We start from the raw sequence: 18,764 nt of genomic DNA, 5'->3' as shown, positions 1-18,764 counted from the left end.
ATCTTGTTAAAGTTGAGGGTGGCATGGATTCCACTCAATATCAGCAGATTCTTGGGAATAATGTTGAAGAATCAGTCACAAAGTTGAAGTTACGCCAGGGCATTTATGCAGAGGAACAAGTACAATGTTCTGGAATGGCTATCCCAGTCCCCAGACTGGAGTGATAGATGAGCAGATGATGATGTGCAAGTAGAGATACTGGTGTGCAAAAGAGCAGAAATGTAAATAAAAACAATATGGGGATGAGGTAGGTAGATTGGGTGGGCTATTTACAGATGGACTATGTACAGCTGCAGCGATCGGTTAGCTGCTCAGATAGCTGATGTTTAAAGTTAGTGAGGGAAATATAAGTCTCCAGCATTAGCAATTTTTGCAATTAATTCCAGTAACTGGCAGCAGAGAACTGGAAGGAAAGGCGGCCAAAGGAGGTGTTGGCTTTGGGGATGACCAGTGAGATATACCTGCTGGAGCGCGTGCTACGGGTGGGTGTTGTTATAGTGACCAGTGAGCTGAGATAAGGCGGAGCTTTACCTAGCATTGACTTATAGATGACCTGGAGCCAGTGGGTCTGGCGACGAATATGTAGCGAGGGCCAGGCGACTAGAGCATACAGGTCGCAGTGGTGGGTGGTATAAGGGGCTTTGGTAACACAACGGATGGCTCTGTGATAGACTGCATGCAATTTGCTGAGTCGAGTGTTGGAGGCTATTTTGTATATGACATCGCCGAAGTCAAGGATCGGTAGGATAGTCAGTTTTACTAGGGTATGTTTGGCGGCGTGAGTGAAGAAGGCTTTGTTGCGAAATAGAAAGCCAATTCTAGATTTAATTTTGGATTGGAGATGTTTAATATGAGTCTGGAAGGAGAGTTTGAAGTCTAGCCAGACACCTAGGTATTTGTAGTTGTCCACATATTCTAGGTCAGAACAGTCCAGAGTAGTGATGCTAGTCGTGTGGGCGGGTTTGGGCAGCGAACGGTTGAAAAGCATGCATTTGGTTTTACTAGCGTTTAAGAGCAGTTGGAGGCCACGGAAGGAGTGTTGTATGGCGTTGAAGCTCGTCTGGAGTTTAGTTAACACCGTGTCCAAAGAAGGGCCAGATGTATACAAAATGGTGTCATCTGTGTAGAGGTGGATCAGGGAATCACCCGCAGCAAGAGCGACATCTTTGATATATACAGTGAAAAGAGTCGGCCTGAGAATTGAACCCCATAGAGACTGCCAATTGGTCCGGGCAGCAGGCCCTCCGATTTGACACACTGAACTCTTGTCTGCGAAGTAGTTGGTGAACCAGGTGAGGCAGTCATTTGAGAAACCAAGGCTATTGAGTCTGCTGATAAGAACACGGTGATTGACAGAGTTGAAAGCCTTGGCCAGGTTGATGAAGACGGCTGCACAGTACTGTCTTTTATCGATGACGGTTATGATATCGTTTAGTACCTTGTGCGTGACCAGCTCGGAAACCTTATTTCACAGCGGAGAAGGTGCAGTGGGATTCGAAATGGTCAGTGATCTGTTTATTAACTTGGCTTTCGAAGACTTTAGAAAGGCAGGGCAGGATGGATATAGGTCTATAACAATTTGGGACTAGAGTGTCACACCCTTTGACAAGAGGGATGACCGCGGCAGCTTTCCAATCTTTAGGGATTTCGGACGATACGAAAGAGAGTTGAACAGACTTGTAATAGGGGTTGCAACAATGGCGGTGGATGATTTTTTTTATTGTTTATTTCACTTTTGTTAATTATATATTTGACTTTATTTGGCAATGTATAAATATGTTTCCCATGCCAAGAAAGACCTTTAAATTGAAATTGAATTGATAGATTTTGGTCGATATTCTGCTAGATGAAACATTTGATCTCAATACAGTTTTCTGTTTCCAAAACTGGAATCTGTTACGAACATAGTGGACTAAGTTTCGTAGACTTCGTCGTTTGCCAAAGTTAACACAAAAAAAATGCGCGGTTCACAAGGAGTGCAAGTGCGATTTGAGTTGATACACACGCGCGTTCCCTAATGGAATATGCAAGCATATGCTATAACGCGCCAATATGCTCTTGTTAGGCTCTGCCCACTTCCTTGCTTGTTCTTCACACTATGATTAATTTGCTCCCATTGGAAACAACAGGCTGTGGTCTTGTGTTAGTTAAACACATCTTTGGTTGTGGGAGGAAACCTCCGCTCACTGGGGCTCGAGCAGGAAGGATGCGCTGCAGGCTTTAGCAGAGACAAGGAAAGTGTAGTTTACAGTTCTGACGGAAGATAAATGACAGCTCATATTGCAGCCTGGACATCTTACATTTGGAATTCGTAGGTGAGTTTAACCTCAAACGACATTGTATGTGTCCTGTCTTTTCCGAGCCGGTGTTGGAGACCACAGCATTTTACTCAACAGAATTAAACAACTTTTGACAGGTTGTCGGTAACCAGCTCGTAACTTGTCAAATTGACAAATAGTTACTTCTTACGGTGACATTTCGTTTATTGCGTTTACATTGGTGCAGTAGACTCGTTCGTATGATTTTTAAACGATATTTTGAGCCAATTCATGCGGAGGCATTAGTGGAAATCAAGACTATCATCAGGGCAGGTCTGGTTGTACAGCTAGATATGTTGTAGTCGCTTTGGGGATAATTTTAGCTAACGCCTTGCATTTTGGTACACCAGAAGTACATTAATTTCCAATGGAACTATGCTTTTGCCTTGCAGCATTGCGTTGCAGAGGCAGTGCGTTCTGTGCATACCAGTGGAGACTGCTGAGGGTTAGGACAGCACATAATAATAGCTGGAATAGATAGGCATCAAATACATGGAAACCTTAGCTTTGTTCGAATACTCGTACTAACCGTACTATTTGTGACGTGAATTGAGTATATAATATGGATATAGTTAGTATGCCAAAAGTTCCCGGATGTCGAACTAAATTCGCCAAAATATGAGTATACACTTAGAGGACCCTTTCGGCCCAGAATGCAATTCTTCAGAAAATGGGCGTGTCTTCACAATTCTTTTTTGAAGAAAACTGCTGAAAATATGCAAAAAATTACTTTAAAGTTACGTTACATGTTATGTTGGCTGACAATTTGTTAGCCACACTATCCTTACGAACAACATGGCATTACAGCAGTATGTACCGGTATGTTAGCTAGTTAACTAACGTTAGTTGGATACTAATACAGTGGGGCAAAAAAGTATTTAGTCAGCCACCAAGTTCTCCCACTTAAAAAGAGAGAGGCCTGTATTTTTCATCATAGGTACACTTCAACTATGACAGACAAAATGAGAAAAAAACATCCAGAAAATCACATTGTAGGATTTTTAATGAATTTATTTGCAAATTATGGTGGAAAACAAGTATTTGGTCAATAACAAAAGTTTATCTCAATACTTTGTTATATACCCTTTGTTGGGAATGACAGAGGTCAAATGTTTTCTGTAAGTCTTCACAAGGTTTTCACACACTGTTGCTGGTATTTTGGCCCATTCCTCCATGCAGATCTCCTCTAGAGCAGTGATGTTTTGGGGCTGTTGCTGGGAAACACGGACTTTCAACTCCCTCCAAAGATTTTCTATGGGGTTGAGATCTGGAGACTGGCTAGGCCACTCCAGGAACTTGAAATGCTTCTTACGAAGCCACTCCTTCGTTGCCCGGGTGGTGTTTTTGGGATACTTTTCATGCTGAAAGACCCAGCCACGTTTCATCTTCAATGCCCTTGCTGATGGAAGGAGGTTTTCACTCAAAATCTCACGATACATGGCCCCATTCATTCTTCCTTTACACGGATTAGTCATCCTGGTCCCTTTGTAGAAAAACAGCCCCAAAGCATGATGTTTCCACCCCCATGCTTCACAGTAGGTATGGTGTTCTTTGGATGCAACTCAGCATTCTTCGTCCTCCAAACACAACGAGTTGAGTTTACCAAAAAGTTATATTTTGGCTTCATCTGACCATATGACATTCTCCCAATCTTCTTCTGGATCATCCAAATGCTCTCTAGCAAACTTCAGACGGGCCTGGACATGTACTGGCTTAAGCAGTGGGACACGTCTGGCACTGCAGGATTTGAGTCCCTGGCGGCGTAGTGTGTTACTGATGGTAGGCTTTGTTACTTTGGTCCCAGCTCTCTGCAGGTCATTCACTAGGTCCCCCCGTGTGGTTCTGGGATTTTTGCTCACCGTTCTTGTGATCATTTTGACCCCATGGGATGAGATCTTGCATGGAGCCCCAGATCGAGGGAGATTATCAGTGGTCTTGTATGTCTTCCATTTCCTAATAATTGCTCCCACAATTGATTTCTTCAAGCCAATCTTCTTACCTATTGCAGATTCAGTCTTTCCAGCTTGGTGCAGGTCTACAATTGTGTTTCTGGTGTCCTTTGACAGCTCTTTGGTCTTGGCCATAGTGGAGTTTGGAGTGTGACTGTTTGAGGTTGTGGACAGGTGTCTTTTATACTGATAACAAGTTCAAACAGGTGCCATTAATACAGGTAACGAGTAGAGGACAGAGGAGCCTCTTAAAGAAGTTGTTACAGGTCTGTGAGGGCCAGAAATCTTGCTTGTTTGTAGGTGACCAAATACTTATTTTCCACCATAATTTGCAAATAAATTCATTAAAAATCCTACAATGTGATTTTCTGGATTTAATTTTCATAGTTGAAGTGTACCTATGATGGAAATTACAGGCCTCTCATCTTTTTAAGTGGGAGAACTTGCACAATTGGTGGCTGACTAAATACTTTTTTTGCCCCACTGTACATTGACCTTGCCAGGCAGTATATTAACTATCTGCTATCTAACTAACCAACGTTTATTGACTTGATTATTCACATCATTCTTAGCCAAGTGGTATAGTCGTTGTTGATTATGGCCAGTGTCAGTAAATATCAGCAAAAAAACCAACATAATAAATTGTTTCCGGCAGCACAGTTAGTCACCAACGCTCTGGATAACATGAAAACAGCCTAACCAGCTCTGCTATGGTGAGTAAAGTGGTCAGTGAGGTGCGCTCTGAACGCTCCAAGCTATACATTTACAATCTGACAACTCTCTGGATTTACAAATGTAGAATTTATGAACACACCCGAAATAGTCATCTGTTATGCTAGCAAGAGGATGCATAGCAATAGCATCAACTTCCGGTAGACAGGCGAAGCTCTAATACGCTCAACTGAAATGATACCGTTTGTCATGTTGGACAGGGGCATTCATGCAGGAACCAATGGGGTGCTTGAGCGGGGCAATCCTACAGATGGAATCCAATGTGATGGTGGTAATGCACCATATACTGTGGTGCAGATGGAATCACCTCAATGGCTCTGATGGTAAGGGCACTAATGGCCTGCTCGCCTCCCTACCACTATACTGTACTAATGAGTGCCCTTTCCTCCCACAAAATATGATGCACTGTAAAGTGGTTGTTCCACTGGATGTCATAAGGTGAATGCACCAATTTGTAAGTCGCTCTGGATAAGAGCGTCTGCTAAATGACTTAAATGTAAATGTAATGCACCATATACTGTACTAGAGTGCCCTTTCCTCCCACATATGTACTGGAGTCATAGCTTAAACATTTACAAATAGTAGTATAAAGAGGGGTTCCGAACGTCCCAAATTGCAGGCTGCAGTTGCACACTATTGACTGTAGGTGTGAGTTAGCTTAGTCCAGTGGTTCCCAAACTGTAGAGCGTGTCCACTAGGAGTGGCACGAGAGGTCGGCAAGGAACTGTCTGGCTTTCAACTTACATCTGAAAGTTGTAATAGTTGAATGTGCAATTTTGAAATTGGGTAGTGCATCAGCAGTTGTCCTAGTCAAGTCAGTCATTGCAGACCTTAGAGAGCTATTAATAACAAGTCAAATGTCCAGATCAACTAGCCCAGGACAGCTGTTTTTTAGCCCATTGATTTTGTTGTAATGTTTAAGTCACCCAAATATCACATGAACACACATTAGACATTTCAAAAATGTGTGGAATTGCATGAAATTAGCTTTAAAATTGCAAAAAAAGTCTCCATCCCATGGAAAAATGTAGAGTTGTAGGAAATACTCTTTAAATCTGCAACATTTTCTCTCCACAATCAAGGGTGGGGTTGTCATGAATGGGGCATGTGCATATAGAAATAGCAATTATTTTGGTAAAAAAATTATCTGATGATGTGAATTTAAGCCTACTCGTCACAAACTTGCACACTGTCTAGTCTGCCATTAGGCCTTATTTCCCTTATGCATTTTGCCATTTCTTCCTAGAAAGCAAGCATTATACAGCACATGAGTATATTATTCATTAGTTTCTTTGTTAGCAATAAGCTACTGTTTTAAGTTCATGCCCAGTTCGTCAGGAACATTTTTGTATGGAAAGGTATTTCCGTATAATCGGTTCCACACAGAAATGCAGTTATTTTCCTGTCTCAGCCTACCAGAGTGAAACGTGGTTTCTGTGCACAGATTCATCGTAACACTCACAAGCAAAAAACTGTTTGTTTCATTCTGTTAATGCTTTCCTTTGTTCATACTTCCCACGTTGTGTCGGAGCTCCTTGTGTCTTGTCTTGTCTATGTAATTTGAGTTGTGGGCTGCCGCCATTTGCCAGTTCCATTCACTTAACAATTAATGATTGTTGTTTAACGTGTGCCCAATTTTAAACTGTACATGGAAGTGGTCAGGTTTGTTTTAGACTGAATGTATGTAATGGGGTAATTATGAGGAAGCCAGTTCAATTTGTATTTGCCAGATTTTGGTGTTATTTTAGCCAAACATATTGGTATGTTCCAGGAAGTGTACTTCAGGTGTATATATGGGCTCGTTTTGGAGAGCAATGCAGTTCTGCTTTAGAATTCAAGTGGGGAAGCTGCTTGAGCCAGATACACACAATCCAACCTGTAAGATCTATGGAAGCTACAGGGTGAGCCTGTTTTAGGCAGTGAGGTTTGTTATTTTGCTTCAGCAGTAAGTATTGTTCACCTGTTTGTCTTGTAAATATTAATCGCCGGCTATCACTATTGAAAACTGAAAATAATATGGACACCTTTGCACCAGAAGCTTCTGCCCCCTGAATATCTGCCCTCAATACCACATCTCTACGCTACCTATTTCACACAATCACAGTAAGGTGCTGCTTTGGAGGCAGACGTGGGATGCCGTTACCGTGGGTTAATTGGAAGTTGGAGGTCAGGATGCGTTTAGGTTGCAGTCTCCCTTGGGGGTGTAGGTTCTAATCCCATTTCTGACATTCAGGGACCGCATATAGCCTAGATATACTTTGGGTCGGGCAGAGGTGTAGGTGGGTCGCGGGTTGAAATGTTTTGTCCATTTATACCAATAATTTAATTATTATACAGTCAATTCCTTAAAATTAGATACAAGCCAATGCTCTTTAAAAAGTTGGATGTTTTGAAGCGGTGGGGTTTTATTAATTCATCTTTTCTTATTATTTGGTATGAGTGTGTATTGTTCACTGATCAACCATTATGGTGTGATGTAATTCACCAGACAGCTGAAATGGTGGGACACAAAGTCAAAAATGGCAGGCCAGAAACCAAACGTTTGCTGGTATGAATCCCAACAGGATACATCTGGTGGGATTCCAGGTATCCTAGATGTATTGTCCTAAGTACAGCACCAGCGACCTAGTCAAGAAGTTCTCCACTCTTGGCCTGTTATTGGCTTAAGAGATGTTGGACTATTATGTGCAGGGTCACGGGTTCAAGTCCTGAATGGACTTCCCCTGTATTGGCAGCAATATGATACAGTATATAAGAATGTTATATTGGCCATCTGAAGATATATTTAAACGTTTAGTCAACGTTTAGTCAATAGAGTGTACAAAGTTGAATAGATCTCAACATAATGGAATGCTTGGCCCAATTCTGGGTATATAGTGATAGTGTTTCCTAAGTATTATGTTTTGGAAGACAATGATGACAATGAGGTCAGGCTTTTTTTATGAGCCACAATGCATCCCTTAGCTCAACAACTGGGTAACAAGTACTGTTCTTGTAGTTATGAACTCACTTTTGTTGGATATGCTCTGTAACTACAGCAGTTTCATATGAAGGGATTTCTATAATAAGCAATGCAGTCTTAACATCCAGATGTGTATTCTGGGTTTGAACTGCAAAACCTATCTATTATCAACTTGGCTACCTGTTGCTTTTGCCACCTTGTTTATTTTGTCCACATATGCTATTTCCTATTTGTGGCTTCACCAGCGATTTTTCAAACACATTTTAAAATGTTTAAAATAAGTGTCGGGGTAGCGCACATCACTTCTAAAATGAGATCATATAAATTAATACATATTGTGCTAACCGAAATCAAGGGTGATTCTCATGAAACCAGTTTTAAACATGTCTGTAGCAAGTTAAGTTACAAAACCATGATACATCTGCACAAATCAATGATCATTCTGAGGACTAAGTAGTGTAGTTTTTGGCAAAGTGTCTTATTTTAAATAGATTATAAACTTTTGCCAGATTATTGTACATTCACCCCAAATTCTCATGACTGAAATTACATTCTCAGGTCATTTTATACAGTTATACATCATAAAAACCAAACTTATTTTAATAAAACACTTAAGAATGTTGCTGTAGTTTGGCCATAAATCATAAAAATGTTATACTAGTTGAAGTTTACATTAAGCTATAATATTTATTATGTACAAACACAGTGTCTGTGGACATATCTCATTACCATAACACTTTTTGAAGTTCCTGTGAAAACTGATTGGAGTTTTTAAATAAAGTTGTATTCTCTAATGTTGCATCATCTAGAGCAGAGTTTCCCAAACTCTGTCCAGGTAACCCCAAGGGGTGGATGTTTTTGTTGTTGCCCTAGCACTACACAGCTGACTCAAATAATCAAAGCTTGATAATGAGTTTATTATTTTAATCATCTGTGTAGTGCTAGGGAAAACTTCAAAATGTGCACGCCTTGGAGGCCCCAGGAATGAGTTTGGGAAACACTGATCTAGAAGATTAATAGAAGTTAATTTATTTGCTTTCATGCCTTCAGAATTGCGTTCTTATTCTTAAACAATCCCTTTAACCCACTTGGCCTTCTCATTTACAAAACGGCTAAAAAGCCGTTTGTTTAACTCGGACCTTTTCATTACGGGAGCAGTGTTAAAACATCATTTGAAATTGATTTGTTTATTACTTGTTTGGACTGTAATGAAAATGGTGATAAAATGCATAATCAGATTTTTTTAGACAACAATAATTGCGAAATAGATAAGTAAAGGTCCTAATCGCAGTTATCCAAAAGGACATTTCATAAATGACACTAGGTTTAAAAAAAATCAAATGTCAGTTTCGTGAGAATGACCCACTAAACCAAAGGTCTGCTATAGCCGCGTCATAATCCACATGTCAGCTGTGCTACAACTTCTCTCTTCATTTTGTTATACAGTATTGGTATGGCGTCTTGGGAGAAATATGTGCGAGATGGAATCTTGTATCTCCTGTCCAGTTTGTTTATCATCTTCCTGAAGCCATCTTTGCTGACTGTGTTAATATTAATAGGAACCATGTCTTTGGCTATGTGATGGGTGATAGCCTCAGTGATTTGTATGCATCTGCGGGATGCTTTTTTGTAGGGCGTTACATTTGAAAACGCCTCGGCAATCAATGTCTGTTTATTGTTAGTAGTTGAGGGACTTTGCTGCTTTCGGGTGCTTTTTTTCATCATACAATCGTTGTAAAGTAAGGGATGGTTCATCTTTGAATACATTTGTTGTGTTGGGTCTTGTTGCTACAACTCTGAGGCACTTTTTGCAAAACACTTGCATTTGGTTGACTGACATCTGTTTGCCTGTAGACTACATACTGCCATACAACTGAAGATGCGCCCTTCTTTCGCACTGAATCAATGTTCTCATTAGCACTAGCAGCACTTATGTTTCCGAAACACACTCTGCCTACAATGGAGCTACGGTGAAGTGAAGCCCTTTCTTTCCTCACCAGAATCTAGCTGCGCACTTTAAGCAGGGACACACGTAATTGGCGAGTGCGAGAGCACGCTTGTGATTGGTTAGCATCATCTGTGCATGTAGAGAGGGAATGAACGGAGTCTAGCGCATCTCACTGGAGAAGGTACCACTGTCTATTTGTTTTTGTTTTAATAGTGTCAAAGAAAGGAGTATCGCTGCCTCTTGCGATATGGCTATTGCACGTTAATATACCTGAATACCTGAATTAGATTGATTGTGCAGCCCTACTATATGGTATTACTGATAGTGCACACACCGTGCGCTATTTATTTCTAAACAAATTCTAACAAAATTCTAGCGAATTCCCATAGATGATGCTAGCTATGTAACGGCTCTCTTCTATCTCCTCCTCTGACGAAGAGGTAGAACAAGGATCGGACCAAAATGCAGCGTGATGATGATTCATGATATTTTAATGAAGGAAAACTATACATACAGAAACGACAAAAATAACGAAATGAAATAACGAAAACCGAAACAGCCCTATCTGGTGCAAACACAAAGACAGGAACAATCACCCACGAAACACTCACAGAATATGGCTGCCTAAATATGGCTCCCAATCAGAGACAACGATAATCACCTGACTGATTGAGAACCGCCTCAGGCAGCCATAGACTACGTAGACACCCCACAAAACCCCAAGACAAAAAACACACCACAATAACCCATGTCACACCCTGGCCTGACCAAATAAATAAAGAAAACACAAAATACCAAGACGAAGGCGTGACAGAACCCTCCCCCCTAAGGTGCGGACTCCCGGACGCACCTCAAAACCATAGGGAGGGTCCGGGTGGGCGTCTGTCCATGGTGTCGGCTCCGGCTCGGGACGTGGACCCCACTCCATAAATGTCTTAGTTTCTCCCCCTCGCGTCCTGGGATAGTCCACCCTCGCCGCCGACCATGGCCTAGTAGTCCTCACCCAGAACCCCACTGGACTGAGGGGCAGCTCGGGACTGAGGGGCAGCTCGGGACTGAGGGGCAGCTCGGGACTGAGGGGCAGCTCGGGACTGAGGGGCAGCTCGGGACTGAGGGGAAGCCCAGCACTGAGGGAAAGCCCAGCACTGAGAGGAAGCTCAGCACTGAGAGGAAGCTCAGGCAGGTAGTTGGCTCCGGCAGATCCTGGCTGGCTGGCGGATCTGGAAGAGTCTGGTTGCCAGGCAGATCTGGAAGAGTCTGGTTGCCAGGCAGATCTGGAAGAGTCTGGTTGCCAGGCAGATCTGGAAGAGTCTGGTTGCCAGGCAGATCTGGAAGAGTCTGGTTGCCAGGCAGATCTGGAAGAGTCTGGTTGCCAGGCAGATCTGGAAGAGTCTGGCTGAAAGGCAGATCTGGAAGAGTCTGGCTGACTGGCAGGTCTGGCTGACTGGCAGATCTGGAAGACTCTGGCTGACTGGCAGATCTGGAAGACTCTGGCTGACTGGCAGATCTAGCTGCTCTGGCTGCTCCATGCAGACTGGCAGCTCTGGCTGCTCCATGCAGACTGGCAGCTCCATGCAGACTGGCAGCTCTGGTTGCTCCATGCAACCTAGCAGCCCTGGCTGCTCAATGCAGACTGACAGCTCTGGCTGCTCCATGCAGACTGGCAGCTCTGGCTGCTCCATGCAGTCTGACAACTCAGGCTGCTCCATGCAGGCTGGCAGCTCAGGCTGCACTGAACATGCAGGAGACTCCGGCAGCGCTGGAGAGAAGGAAGGCTCTGGCTGTGCTAAACAGGCGGGAGACTCCGGCAGCGCAGGAGAGGAGAAAGGCTCTGACAGCGCTGGAGAGGCGAGGCGTACTGTAGGCCTGATGCGTGGTGCTGGCACTGGTGGAACTGGATAGAGAACACGCACAGGAAGCCTGGTGCGGGGAGCTGCCACCGGAGGACTGGTGTGTGGAGGTGGCTCTGGATAGACTGGACCGTGCAGGCGCACTGGAGCTCTTGAGCACCAAGCCTGCCCAACCTTACCTGGCTCGATGCCCACTCTAGCCCGGCCAATACGAAGAGCTGGTATGAACCGCACCGGGCTATGCACCCGCACTGGAAACACCATGCGCTCCATAGCATAACACGGTGCCTGCCCGGTCTCTCTAGCCCCCCGGTAAGCACAGGGAGTTTGCACAGGTCTCCTACCTGGCATAGCCATACTCCCTGTAAGCCCTCTCCAAGAAAGTTTTGGGGCTGACTCTCAGGCTTCCATCCGCGTCGCCGTGCTGCCTCCTCAAACCATCGCCTCTCCACTTTCCCCGCCTCCAGTTCTTCCTTGGGGCGGCGATATTCTCCAGGCTGAGCCAAAGGTCCTTCACCCTCCAGTTCGTCCTCCCATGTCCAGTCCTTCTCTCGCTGCACCTTGGCGAGGCTACACTCCCCTGGTTTAGCCCAGGGTCCTCTCCCGTCGAGGATTTCCTCCCAAGTCCAGAAATTCTTGTCGCGCTGCTCCTGCTGCTGCTGTTGTCGCTGCCTGTCACCACGCAGCTTGGTCCGGGTGTGGTGGGTGATTCTGTAACGGCTCTCTTCTATCTCCTCCTCTGACAAAGAGGTAGAACAAGGATCGGACCAAAATGCAGCGTGATGATGATTCATGATATTTTAATGAAGGAAAACTATACATACAGAAACTACAAAAAATAACGAAATGAAATAACGAAAACCGAAACAGCCCTATCTGGTGCAAACACAAAGACAGGAACAATCACCCACGAAACACTCACAGAATATGGCTGCCTAAATATGGCTCCCAATCAGAGACAATGATAATCACCTGACTCTGATTGAGAACCGCCTCAGGCAGCCATAGACTACGTAGACACCCCACAAAACCCCAAGACAAAAAACACACCACAATAACCCATGTCACACCCTGGCCTGACCAAATAAAGAAAGAAAACACAAAATACTAAGACCAAGGCGTGACAGCTAAATTCTAGCAAGTGACAGCGAACATAAATTCAATGCAAGGACAAACAACCCAGCTCATACAGCTCATACAACTGGGTGGGTCATTCTCATGAAACCAATAATATGCCATGGCAGTAATGATTTTAAACATAAAACATGTAATATAATAAAGAGAATACTGTTCTCTACCTTGCACAAAGAGTCATTTCAACATAGGAATTCATTATTTTTGTATTTTATTGCATTTTCTGCTGAAATTCTCATTACTGCAACACGTTCAGCTATGTCTGAATGTATGTTGTAATTAAAACAGTAAAATTAAAATATTCTGAAAAAAATTAATGGATGTTATACTATATATTCATTTATATTCATGTAAAATAATACTGAAAAAATTGTGGAAAAATGAAGTGTCCATGACTGATGTTATCATCCTCCACAACATTTTTGAAGGACTTTTTACACACACAAAGAAAGTTGGATTTTGAATGAAGCAACACATCTGCCAGTACCTTCAAGATGGCTACCAGGTAAGCAGATCTCTTTTTTATAATTCTCCAGTTAAAAGTTAAACATTCTCTTGTCAGACTGTGAACACGACAGTATTGATTATCATTACCGATATAGGTAGTTTTCCACATAAAAAAAAAAAACGTTAGATCATTTTTTTAAATGAAAATATACTTAATTCATGTCTAATTATGAACATTGAGTAAAAATTTGCTTAGTCATCATGTCTTCTCTAATGTTAGCAAAACATGCTAAGGTTCCTCATCCTCCACAACACCCATTCTCACTTACTGCTGCAATTTAAGGCCATTTGTGGTAGAGAACTTTTGTTTTGGTAATGAGAATTTATTCATACAGACTTAAAAAAAAAACATATATACAGTGCCTTGCGAAAGTATTCGGCCCCCTTGAACTTTGCGACCTTTTGCCACATTTCGGGCTTCAAACATAAAGATATAAAACTGTATTTTTTTTGTGAAGAATCAACAACAAGTGGGACACAATCATGAAGTGGAATGACATTTATTGGATATTTCAAACTTTTTTAACAAATCAAAAACAGAAAAATTTGGCGTGCAAAATTATTCAGCCCCCTTAAGTTAATACTGTGTAGCTCCACCTTTTGCTGCGATTACAGCTGTAAGTCGCTTGGGGTATGTCTCTATCAGTTTTGCACATCGAGAGACTGACATTTTTTCCCATTCCTCCTTGCAAAACAGCTCGAGCTCAGTGAGGTTGGATGGGGAGCATTTGTGAACAGCAGTTTTCAGTTCTTTCCACAGATTCTCGATTGGATTCAGGTCTGGACTTTGACTTGGCCATTCTAACACCTGGATATGTTTATTTTTGAACCATTCCATTGTAGATTTTGCTTTATGTTTTGGATCATTGTCTTGTTGGAAGACAAATCTCCGTCCCAGTCTCAGGTCTTTTGCAGACTCAATCAGGTTTTCAAATCAAATCAAATCAAATCAAATCAAATTTATTTATATAGCCCTTCGTACATCAGCTGATATCTCAAAGTGCTGTACAGAAACCCAGCCTAAAACCCCAAACAGCAAACAATGCAGGTGTAAAAGCACGGTGGCTAGGAAAAACTCCCTAGAAAGGCCAAAACCTAGGAAGAAACCTAGAGAGGAACCGGGCTATGTGGGGTGGCCAGTCCTCTTCTGGCTGTGCCGGGTAGAGATTATAACAGAACATGACCAAGATGTTCAAATGTTCATAAATGACCAGCATGGTCAAATAATAATAAGGCAGAACAGTTGAAACTGGAGCAGCAGCACAGTCAGATGGACTGGGGACAGCAAGGAGCCATCATGTCAGGTAGTCCTGGGGCACGGTCCTAGGGCTCAGGTCCTCCGAGAGAGAGAAAGAAAGAGAGAATTAGAGAGAGCATATGTGGGGTGGCCAGTCCTCTTCTGGCTGTGCCAGGTGGAGATTATAACAGAACGTGGCCAAGATGTTCAAATGTTCATAAATGACCAGCATGGTTGAATAATAGTAAGGCAGAACAGTTGAAACTGGAGCAGGAGCATGGCCAGGTGGACTGGGGACAGCAAGGAGTCCTCATGTCAGGTAGTCCTGGGACATGGTCCTAGGGCCCAGGCCAGTTGAAACTGGAGCAGCAGCATGGCCAGGTGGACTGGGGACAGCAAGGAGTCATCATGTCAGGTAGTCCTGGGGCATGGTTCTAGGGCTCAGGTCCTCCGAGAGAGAGAAAGAAAGAGAGAAGGAGAGAATTAGAGAACGCACACTTAGATTTACACAGGACACCGAATAGGACAGGAGAAGTACTCCAGATAAACAAACTGACCCTAGCCCCGACACATAAACTACTGCAGCATAAATACTGGAGGCTGAGACAGGAGGGGTCAGGAGACACTGTGGCCCCATCCGAGGACACCCCGGACAGGGCCAAACAGGAAGGATATAACCCCACCCACTTTGCCAAAGCACAGCCCCCACACCACTAGAGGGAAATCTTCAACCACCAACTTACCATCCTGAGACAAGGCCGAGTATAGCCCACAAAGATCTCCGACACGGTACAACCCAAGGGGTGGGGGGGAACCCAGACAGGCCGACCACAACAGTGAATCAACCCACCCAGGTGACGCATCCCCCAGGGACGGCACGAGAGAGCCCCAGCAAGCCAGTGACTCAGCCCCGTAACAGGGTTAGAGGCAGAGAATCCCAGTGGAAAACGGGGAACCGGCCAGGCAGAGACAGCAAGGGCGGTTCGTTGCTCCAGAGCCTTTCCGTTCACCTTCCCACTCCTGGGCCAGACTACACTCAATCATATGACCCACTGAAGAGATGAGTCTTCAGTAAAGACTTAAAGGTTGAGACCGAGTTTGCGTCTCTGACATGGGTAGGCAGACCGTTCCATAAAAATGGAGCTCTATAGGAGAAAGCCCTGCCTCCAGCTGTTTGCTTAGAAATTCTAGGGACAATTAGGAGGCCTGCGTCTTGTGACCGTAGCGTACGTATAGGTATTTACGGCAGGACCAAATCAGAGAGGTAGGTAGGAGCAAGCCCATGTAATGCTTTGTAGGTTAGCAGTAAAACCTTGAAATCAGCCCTTGCTTTGACAGGAAGCCAGTGTAGAGAGGCTAGCACTGGAGTAATATGATCAAATTTTTTGGTTCTAGTCAGGATTCTAGCAGCCGTATTTAGCACTAACTGAAGTTTATTTAGTGCTTTATCCGGGTAGCCGGAAAATAGAGCATTGCAGTAGTCTAACCTAGAAGTGACAAAAGCATGGATTAATTTTTCTGCATCATTTTTGGACAGAAAGTTTCTGATTTTTGCAATGTTACGTAGATGGAAAAAAGCTGTCCTCGAAATGGTCTTGATATGTTCTTCAAAAGAGAGATCAGGGTCCAGAGTAACGCCGAGGTCCTTCACAGTTTTATTTGAGACGACTGTACAACCATTAAGATTAATTGTCAGATTCAACAGAAGATCTCTTTGTTTCTTGGGACCTAGAACAAGCATCTCTGTTTTGTCCGAGTTTAATAGTAGAAAGTTTGCAGCCATCCACTTCCTTATGTCTGAAACACATGCTTCTAGCGAGGGCAATTTTGGTGCTTCACCATGTTTCATTGAAATGTACAGCTGTGTGTCATCCGCATAGCAGTGAAAGTTTACATTATGTTTTCGAATAACATCCCAAGAGGTAAAATATATAGTGAAAACAATAGTGGTCCTAAAACAGAACCTTGAGGAACACCGAAATGTACAGTTGATTTGTCAGAGGACAAACCATTCACAGAGACAAACTGATATCTTTCCGACAGATAAGACCTAAACCAGGCCAGAACATGTCCGTGTAGACCAATTTGGGTTTCCAATCTCTCCAAAAGAATGTGGTGATCGATGGTATCAAAAGCAGCACTAAGGTCTAGGAGCACGAGGACAGATGCAGAGCCTCGGTCCGATGCCATCAAAATGTCATTTACCACCTTCACAAGTGCCGTCTCAGTGCTATGATGGGGTCTAAAACCAGACTGAAGCATTTCGTATACATTGTTTGTCTTCAGGAAGGCAGTGAGTTGCTGCGCAACAGCCTTCTCTAAAATCTTTGAGAGGAATGGAAGATTCGATATAGGCCGATAGTTTTTATATTTTCTGGGTCAAGGTTTGGCTTTTTCAAGAGAGGCTTTATTACTGCCACTTTTAGTGAGTTTGGTACACATCCAGTGGATAGAGAGCCGTTTATTATGTTCAACATAGGAGGGCCAAGCACAGGAAGCAGCTCTTTCAGTAGTTTAGTTGGAATAGGGTCCAGTATACAGCTTGAAGGTTTAGAGGCCATGATTATTTTCATCATTGTGTCAAGAGATATAGTACTAAAACACTTGAGCGTCTCTCTTGATCCTAGGTCCTGGCAGAGTTGTGCAGACTCAGGACAACTGAGGTTTGGAGGAATACGCAGGTTTAAAGAGGAGTCCGTAATTTGCTTTCTAATAATCATAATCTTTTCCTCAAATCTTTTCCATTCTTCCAGAATGGTCCTGTATTTGGCTCCATCCATCTTCCCATTAATTTTAACCATCTTCCCTGTCCCTGCTGAAGAAAAGCAGGCCCAAACCATGATGCTGCCACCACCATGTTTGACAGTGAGGATGGGCTGTGTTCAGGGTGATGGGCTGTGTTGCTTTTACGCCAAACATAACGTTTTGCATTGTTGCCAAAAAGTTCAATTTTGGTTTCATCTGACCAGAGCACCTTCTTCCACATGTTTGGTGTGTCTCCCAGGTGGCTTGTGGCAAACTTTAAATGACACTTTTTATGGATATCTTTAAGAAATGGCTTTCTTCTTGCCACTCTTCCATAAAGGCCAGATTTGTGCAATATGCGACTGATTGTTGTCCTATGGACAGAGTCTCCCACCTCAGATGTAGATCTCTGCAGTTCATCCAGAGTGATCATGGGCCTCTTGGCTGCATCTCTGATCAGTATTCTCCTTGTATGAGCTGAAAGTTTAGAGGGACGGCCAGGTCTTGGTAGATTTGCAATGGTCTGATACTCCTTCCATTTCAATATTATCGCTTGCACAGTGCTCCTTGGGATGTTTAAAGCTTGGGAAATCTTTTTGTATCCAAATCCGGCTTTAAACTTCTTCACAACAGTATCTCGGACCTGCCTGGTGTGTTCCTTGTTCTTCATGATGCTCTCTGCGCTTTTAACGGACCTCTGAGACTATCACAGTGCAGGTGCATTTATACGGAGACTTGATTACACACAGGTGGATTGTATTTATCATTATTAGTCATTTAGGTCAACATTGGATCATTCAGAGATCCTCACTGAACTTCTGGAGAGAGTTTGCTGCACTGAAAGTAAAGGGGCTGAATAATTTTGCACACCCAATTTTTCAGTTTTTGATTTGTTAAAAATGTTTGAAATATCCAATAAATGTCGTTCCACTTCATGATTGTGTCCCACTTGTTGTTGATTCTTCATAAAAAAATACAATTTTATATCTTTATGTTTGAAGCCTGAAATGTGGCAAAAGGTCGCAAAGATCAAGGGGGCCGAATACTTTTGCAAGGCACTGTATATATATATATATATATATATATATATATATAATATATATATATGTGTATATATATGTAATATATATAAAAAAATGAACTATTAATTTAAATATTATTGACTAAATTTGCTTTATGTCCTGTTTAATTGCAGACAGTCAGCAAGGGACAAAAAGAAAGCTTTAGCGAAGGCTGACAAAATTCAGAGAAAGTTTACACCAACCCAGAACTGCTGGAAGACTACAGAAGGAAGGAAAGGTTAGGGTTGGAGAGGTTACAGAAAGAGTAATTAGCATATAGTTAGTCTATAGGAAGCCTATGCCCTCATACAGTGTCTATAG

At 43.0% G+C, this 18,764-nt stretch overlaps 1 long non-coding RNA gene across 2 annotated transcripts in view; it reads left to right on the top strand.

Moving 5' to 3' along the window:
• Positions 1-2,194: 2,194 nt before the first annotated feature.
• LOC124035204 overlaps positions 2,195-18,764 on the top strand; it is a 373,317-nt gene continuing 356,747 nt past the window's right edge. Inside the window, exons 1-2 of one of the 2 annotated variants that reach the window (XR_006838701.1) lie at positions 2,198-2,315; positions 13,322-13,398. This is a non-coding gene — a long non-coding RNA (uncharacterized LOC124035204). Of the gene's footprint in view, positions 2,316-13,321; positions 13,399-18,764 lie in introns of both variants that reach the window. The other variant, XR_006838700.1, reaches the window with a different exon arrangement.

The sequence above is a fragment of the Oncorhynchus gorbuscha genome, linkage group LG01, assembly GCF_021184085.1.
Source record: "Oncorhynchus gorbuscha isolate QuinsamMale2020 ecotype Even-year linkage group LG01, OgorEven_v1.0, whole genome shotgun sequence".
In the NCBI taxonomy this organism is placed as follows: domain Eukaryota; kingdom Metazoa; phylum Chordata; class Actinopteri; order Salmoniformes; family Salmonidae; genus Oncorhynchus; species Oncorhynchus gorbuscha.
The sequence above is the reverse complement of the archived record's forward strand: the minus strand, read 5'-3'. Positions and strand labels throughout refer to the sequence as shown.